This window comes from Macaca mulatta, chromosome 20 (genome assembly GCF_049350105.2).
Source record: "Macaca mulatta isolate MMU2019108-1 chromosome 20, T2T-MMU8v2.0, whole genome shotgun sequence".
In the NCBI taxonomy this organism is placed as follows: domain Eukaryota; kingdom Metazoa; phylum Chordata; class Mammalia; order Primates; family Cercopithecidae; genus Macaca; species Macaca mulatta.
The window spans coordinates 31,015,641-31,022,500 of NC_133425.1; the positions used below are offsets into that span (position 1 = coordinate 31,015,641).

The following is a 6,860-nucleotide window of genomic DNA, read 5'->3' on the forward strand; positions in this document are numbered from 1 at the left end:
ATCCCGTGACTGTGTTTTCCTGGTGGCCTGGCCGTGCCGCAGGTTTCTGCCCGAGTAGCCCTCTGTGGGTTCCCCATGGCCCCCTGGCTCCTTGCCTGCCTTGTGCCCCTTTTCCCCTCCTGCCGCCTACCGATTCTCTCTTCCCCGAGTGGCTCACTGGCTCTTAAGCTGTTGGCCGCCGCGTCTGGGCCTGAGCCCAGCTCCGCCTTGTGGGGGCATCATCGCCGGCCACACTGGTTGGCCCGGTGTCCGCATCCCCATGGTGTGCGCCTCTGGGCCCGGTTCGCCGGCACCCCGTGTGGGGCCTGGTGGGCGCCCGGAGGATTTGGGTCGGCCTTGCGGCATGTGCGGGGGAAAGCGGGTTCCGGGGGCTGTGGCTGCGTGTGACTGGGTGTGGCAGTGAGGGAGCAGCGGGGATCGCTGAAGGCCGGTCAGCTGCTCCAGGTGCCACCTGGGGCTGCTTTGGTGCTCGGAGGCTGCTGGCAGTGAGACCCCCGTGTGCATCCTGGCGGTGGTTGGCTGCCCTGGAGGTGTCCCTCGGCGTGCCCCCCCCACTCCCGCTTGGCCGCCTGCCTCGCCTGGCGTCTTCTCCCGGCCTGCTCTTCCGCATCGTGTCGGCGTCCCCCCTCCCGGTGTGTCTCGCTTCCCGGGCCTGCTGCGGCCCTCCCCCGAGACGTGTGTCTCAGGCGTTGTCGGCATCGTGGGGGAGGCCCGTCCTCTCCCCACGTGGCGTTGCCTCGTTTGGCGCGTGCGTGCGCTCGAGCGCAGCCCGGTGGTCCCTCCGGGGCAGGTGTCCGTGAGATGTGTGTGTGAAGGTCAACCTCCGCCAGGCTGGTTGCTCACCCTTCCCCCTGGATCGGGGGGTGGGGCCCGGCCCGGAGCCCTCGTCCCCGGTCCCAGTCCCCCGTCTTGGGTGGGACGGGCACGCCGGCCGGCTTCGGTCGCCTTCCCTTTGGCCGTCGAGTGGCGTGTGCCACCTCTGCGCCCGCACCCGCTGGCGGGGCTTGGAGCCGGGCCTCGGCCGGGCCCTGGGCCTCAACCAGAGGCGTGCATGCGCGCTGCGGCTGCACGGGTGCTACTGTCCCCCAGCCGGGCACCACGGTCCACCTCTCGCTCGCTGTCCGAACGTCGGGGCCTCCCCGCGGGGTGGGGGAGCGCCGTCCCCACCCCGCTGCCACCCGCGCACACGCCCGCCGCGTGTGCGCATGGCCGCCGACTCCCTCGCGGCTACCCGGCACGAGTCGGGTGGTCTGCCTCCTCGCGCAAGGTGTGGGGGGTTGGCGAGCCCGTCGCGGGGGTTGTGTGCGTGTGTGGGTGGGTTCGCACGCGCGTGAGTGGATGGGGTCCGGCTCGCTGCACCCCCGCCCTCCCGCCGCGCCACCCCTCACCCCACTCCATCCCCCCTGCTGGCGCTTGCTCAGCTCTCTGTCTCCCGCCTGCCTGGCAGCCGCTCCTCGCTTGCGGGACACCGGGCCCATCCTTGCGAGGTCTCTTGGCCTCGATCGGGGCCTCCCCGTGCTCTACCTACCTGGTTGATCCTGCCAGTAGCATATGATTGTCTCAACGATTAAGCCATGCATGTCTAAGTAGGAACGGCCGGTACAGTGAAACTGCGAATGGCTCATTAAATCAGTTATGGTTCCTTTGGTCGCTCGCTCCTCTCCTACTTGGATAACTGTGGTAATTCTAGAGCTAATACATGCTGACGGGCGCTGACCCCCTTCGCGGGGGTGGATGTGTGCATTTATCAGATCAAAACCAACCCGATCAGCCCTTCGGCCCTGGCTGGGGGGCGGGCGCCGGCGCCTTTGGTGACTCCCTCGGGCCGATCACAAGCCCCCCGTGGCGGCAATGACCCATTTGAACGTCTGCCCTATCAACTTTCGATGGTAGTCGCTGTGCCTACCATGGTGACCACGGGTGACGGGGAATCAGGGTTTGATTCCGGAGAGGGAGCCTGAGAAATGGCTACCACATCCAAGGAAGGCAGCAGGCATGCAAATTACCCACCCCCGTCCCGGGGAGTTAGTGACGAAAAATAATACAGGACTCTTTCGAGGCCCTGTAATTGGAATGAGTCCACTTTAAATCCTTTAACGATCCATTGGAGGGCAAGTCTGCTGCCAGCAGCCACGGTAATTCCAGCTCCAATAGCGTATATTAAAGTTGCTGCAGTTAAAAAGCTCGTAGTTGGATCTTGGGAGTGGGCGGGTGGTCTGCCACGAGGCGAGCCACCGCTTGTCCCCACCCCTTGCCTCTTGGCGCCCCCTCGATGCTCTTAGCTGAGTGTCCCGTGGGGCCCGAAGCGTTTACTTTGAAAAAATTAGTGTTCAAAGCAGGCCCGAGCCGCCTGAATACCGCAGCTAGGAATAATGGAATAGGACCGTGGTCCTATTTTGTTGGTTTTCGGAACTGAGGCCATGATTAAGACGGACGACCAGGGGCATTCGTATCGCGCCGCTGGAGGTGAAATTCTTGAACTGGCGCAAGACGGACCAGAGCGAAAGTATTTGCCAAGAATGTTTTCATTAATCAAGAACGAAAGTCAGAGGTTTGACGACGATCAGATACTGTCCTAGTTCCTACCATAAACGATGCCGACTGGTGATGCGGTGGCCTTATTCCCATAACCTGCTGGGCAGCTTCCGGGAAACCAAAGTCTTTGTGTTCCCGGGGGAGTATGGTTGCAAAGCTGAAACTTGAATTGATGGAAGGGCACCACCAGGAGTGGAGCCTGCGGCTTAATTTGACTCAACACGGGAAACCTCACCCAGCCCGGACACGGACAGGATTGACAGATTGATAGCTCTTTCTCGATTCCGTGGGTGGTGGTGCATGGCCGTTCTTAGTTGGTGGAGCGATTTGTCTGGTTAATTCCGATAAGGAACGAGACTCTGGCATGCTACCTAGTTACGTGACCCCCAAGCGGTTGGTGTCCCCTAACTTCTTAGAGGGACAAGTGGCGTTCAGCCACCCGAGATTGAGCAATAACAGGTCTGTGATGCCCTTAGATGTCTGGGGCTGCACCCGCGCTACACTAACTGGCTCAGCGTGTGCCTACCCTAGGCTGGCAGGTGCGGGTAACCTGTTGAACCCCATTCGTGATGGGGATCGGGGATTGCAATTATTCCCCATGAACGAGGAATTCCCAGTAAGTGTGGGTCATAAGCTTGCGTTAAGTCCCTGCCCTTTGTACACACCACTCGTCGCTACTACCAATTGGATGGTTTAGTGAAGCCCTGGGATTGGCCCCGCTGGGGTCCGCCCACGGCCCTGGTGGAGCCCTGAGAAGACTGTCAAACTTGACTATCTAGAGGAAGTAAAAGTCGTAACAAGGTTTCCGTAGGTGAACCTGCGGAAGGATCATTAACGGAGAAAGAGAGAAGCCCTGGTGGTGCCGCCGCGTCTTTCCTCCTCAGCTTGACCATGTACCCCCTGCGGTGCATGCGTGGGCGGGGCCCGTGTGCCGTTCATTGAACGGCCCGGCCCCGCCGGCTGTGAGAGCTGGAGAACTCCGGAAGGGGGCGAGAGAGAGACGACGGGGACCAGGACCGTGTGTGTAAGTGTGCGTGCACGGGGAGGCGGTCCCCGGCCGTGGCCTCGACGTGTGCGTCGGCGGGCCTGGGGGGGAGGGCGGTTCTCTGTGTCACGGCGGGGGTCTAGGTGCCCTCCCCGCCAGCAGGGCCCGTCGTCATTCCCGACCCGCCGGCTCCCATTGGGGCCAGCCGGGTTCCCGCCGCCTCCGCCCGGCCGCACCACCGGGCCCGGCCCGCCGGCCTTCCCGCTAGGGCGTCTCGAGAGTCATGGGGCCGGACGCTGGTCCGGTATCCCCCTCCTCGTCTGCCCCCTCGCCATCCAGGTATGTAGCGCGTTCTGGCGTGGAGGTTTAAAGACCCCTTGGGGGGGTGTCACTCGTCCGCCCGTGGGTCGGGTGTGACGGGCGCACCGGCGGGGAGTTCTGTCGGGAGGGGCCCAGACCCTCCCCTCGCCTCACCCCGCACGGGCTCCGCCCCCGTGCCGGGGCTGTGCCGCACACGCGTCGCCGCCGCTGCGCGCCATGGCGGCCGTCGGGTGGGGGCTTTACCAGGCGGCCGTCGTCGTGCCTTCGTGCGTGTGCTGCGTGTGTGTTGTGTGTGTGCCCCACGCAGTGGGGGCGGGAATCCCCGGGCGCCTGTGGGGTGTCCGCACCCGCCCCGTCGTGGGCGGTGCGGGCATCTCCCCGTGGAAGTGAAACCTTCCGACCCCTCTCCAGAGTCTGGTCCCGTTACTTGTCTCGCTGTCCGGCCTGAGGCAACCCCCTCTGGGGGCGTGCCATGCCAGGAGGGCCTCCCGGTGTCGGGAGTGCCCTCACCACATGGACCTCCTACGACTCTTAGCGGTGGATCACTCGGATTGTGCCTAGATGAAGAATGCAGTTAGGTGCGAGAATTAATGTGAATTGCAGGACACAATGATCGTTGGCACTTGGAACGCACTTGCGCCCCGGGTTCCTCCCGGGGCTATGCCTGTCTGAGCGTCGCTTGCTGATCAATCACCCCTGGGGGTGCCTCCAGGGCTCCTCGGGGTGCGTGGCTGGGGGTTGCCTCACAGGGCCCGCCAGGGCCCTCCGTCCCCCCAAGCACAGACCAAGCGATGTCCGCCCTCCCCTTCCGCCACGCCCGCACCTTCCACCTCCCCCTGCGGTCCCTGCGTGGTCACGTGTTGGGTGGTGGGGGGGAAGAGGGGCCCGGCTGGGAGATGGAGAAGGAAGGGCGGCGGCGCCGCCGCCAAGAGGGAGAGGGAAGAGAGAGCCGGCTTGGGCCGAGTTCCCGCAGCCGCGGCCGCGGCCGCCGCGGCCTTGGTTCCTCCCTCGGGGGGCTCCCTCGCACCTCACACGGCTCGGGGTGCCGGGTTTGTCATGGCGTGTCGTCGGCAGTGGGGGGGGAGGAAAGGCGAGGCTGGAGGGGTTGTGAGGGGAGAGGTCGGGGGAGCCCGTCCCGGTCGCCGCGGTTTGCCGTCCGCCCCTGGTGGCGGCCCGGCATCCGGCCGACCGCTGGTCCCGCGCCCCTCCTCCCCGCCGCCCTTCCGCGCCACCACCGTCCTGTCCTCCCCGCTCTCCCACCAGCCCGGCTCGCTCCGCGGCCCGCCCGGCCGCGCTCGTGGCCACGTTCCAGGGGGTTGCGTGCCTCCAGCAGTGACCCGCGGGATGCCGTGGCGTCGTCCACAGTCGCGCGCCCGCCTCTGGTTCGTGGCCGAGTGGTGCCGCGCCTGGGCCCCTTCCCGAGCTTCCGTGTCGGGGCAGGGTGGGCGCTGCCACCGCCGCTGCCGGCCACCGCCTCCTCGGGCTCGTTCCCTACCTCCACATGGGGGACGGGTCGGGGGGTTGGTGGTGGTGGGTGTGGTGGTGGTGTGTGGTGTCTGTCCCGCCCCCGGTCCGTACCCTTCCCTCCCGTCGCCCCCGCCTCCCCGGCGGGGCGGCGGGGGCACTGTGGGCCGCGGCTCTCTCTCTCGTCTTCTCCCCTCGCTGGCCCGTCTCCCGACGGAGCGTCTGGGCGGGCGGGAGGGCGGGCTGGCATGTTCCGTCCGCCAACCCGCCCAGTCCCTCCGGTGAGTCTCCCGCCCTCCGAGATGCGACCTCAGATCAGACGTGGCGACCCACTGAATTTAAGCATATTAGTCAGCGGAGGAAAAGAAACTAACCAGGATTCCCTCAGTAATGGCGAGTGAACAGGGAAGACCCCAGTGCCGAATCCCCGCACCGCGGTGGGGCACGGGAAATGTGGTGCACGGAAGACCCACTGCCCGGCGCCACTCGTGGGGGGCCCAAGTCCTTCTGATGGAGGCCCAGCCCCTGGACGGTGTGAGGCCGGTAGCAGCCCCCGGAGCGCTGGGCCCAGGTCTTCCCGGAGTCGGTTTGCTTGGGAATGCAGCCCATAGTGGGTAGTAAACTCCATCTAAGGCTAAATACCGGCAGGAGACTGATAGTCAACAAGTACCCTAAGGGAAAGTTGAAAAGAACTTTGAAGAGAGAGTTCAAGAGGGCGTGAAACCGTTAAGAAGTAAACGGTTGGGGTCCACGCAGTCTGCCCGGAAGATTCAACCCGGTGGCGGGTCCAGCCGTGTTGGCGGCCCGGCAGATCTTTCCCACCCCCCGTTCCTCCCAACCCCTCCACCAGCCCTCCCTCCCCCGCCGCCCCTCCTCCTTCTCCCCGGATGGGGCGGGCTCTGGCGGGTGCGGGGGTGGGCGGGCGGGCGGGGCCGGGGTTGGGGTCAGCGGGGGACCATCCCCCGACCGGCGACCGGCCGCCGCCGGGCGCATTTCCACCGAGGCAGTGCACCGCGAACGGCTCTGGGACGGCTGGGAAGGCCCGGCGGGGAAGGTGGCTCGGGGGCCTGTCCCGCCCTGTCTTCCCCCCGCCCACGTCCTCCCCTGGGAGGGCGCGGGTCACAGTGGCGGCGGCGGTGGCGGTGGGACGACCCCCGAGTGTTACAGCCCCCCAGCAGCAGCACTCGCCGAATCCCGGGGCCCAGGGAGTGAGAATCGTCGCTGCGCTCTCCCCTCTCCGGTCGCCCACCCCTCCCACGGCGGGGGCGCGCCGGCGTTCCTCGTGGGGGGCCGGGCCACCCCTCCCACGGGGCGACCGCTCTCCCACCCCCTCCCCGCACCCCCGGCGACAGGGGCCCGCGCGGGTGGGGGCGGGGCGGACTGTCCCCAGTGCGCCCAGGGCGGGTCACACCCTCGGGCCCGGGGGGGTTCTCTCAGGGCCACGTGTGCGTCCCTCGAAGATGGGGACGGCGGAGTGAGCGCACAGGGTCAGCGGCGATGTCGGCTACCCACCCGACCTGTCTTGAAACATGGACCAAGGAGTCTAACATGTGCA

General features: G+C 66.3%; 2 non-coding genes across 2 annotated transcripts in view; both read left to right on the forward strand.

Annotated features, from left to right (window-relative positions):
- The first annotated feature begins 4,367 nt into the window (after window positions 1-4,367).
- Window positions 4,368-4,519, forward strand: LOC144329339 (5.8S ribosomal RNA). Its single transcript, XR_013412509.1, has one exon. It is a non-coding gene; the product is annotated as a 5.8S ribosomal RNA (ribosomal RNA).
- A 1,091-nt stretch (window positions 4,520-5,610) lies between these two features.
- Window positions 5,611-6,860, forward strand: part of LOC114674534 (28S ribosomal RNA) — a 4,737-nt gene continuing 3,487 nt past the window's right edge. The window contains exon 1 of the ribosomal RNA XR_003725683.2: window positions 5,611-6,860. This exon is cut by the window's right edge and continues 3,487 nt beyond it. This is a non-coding gene — a ribosomal RNA (28S ribosomal RNA).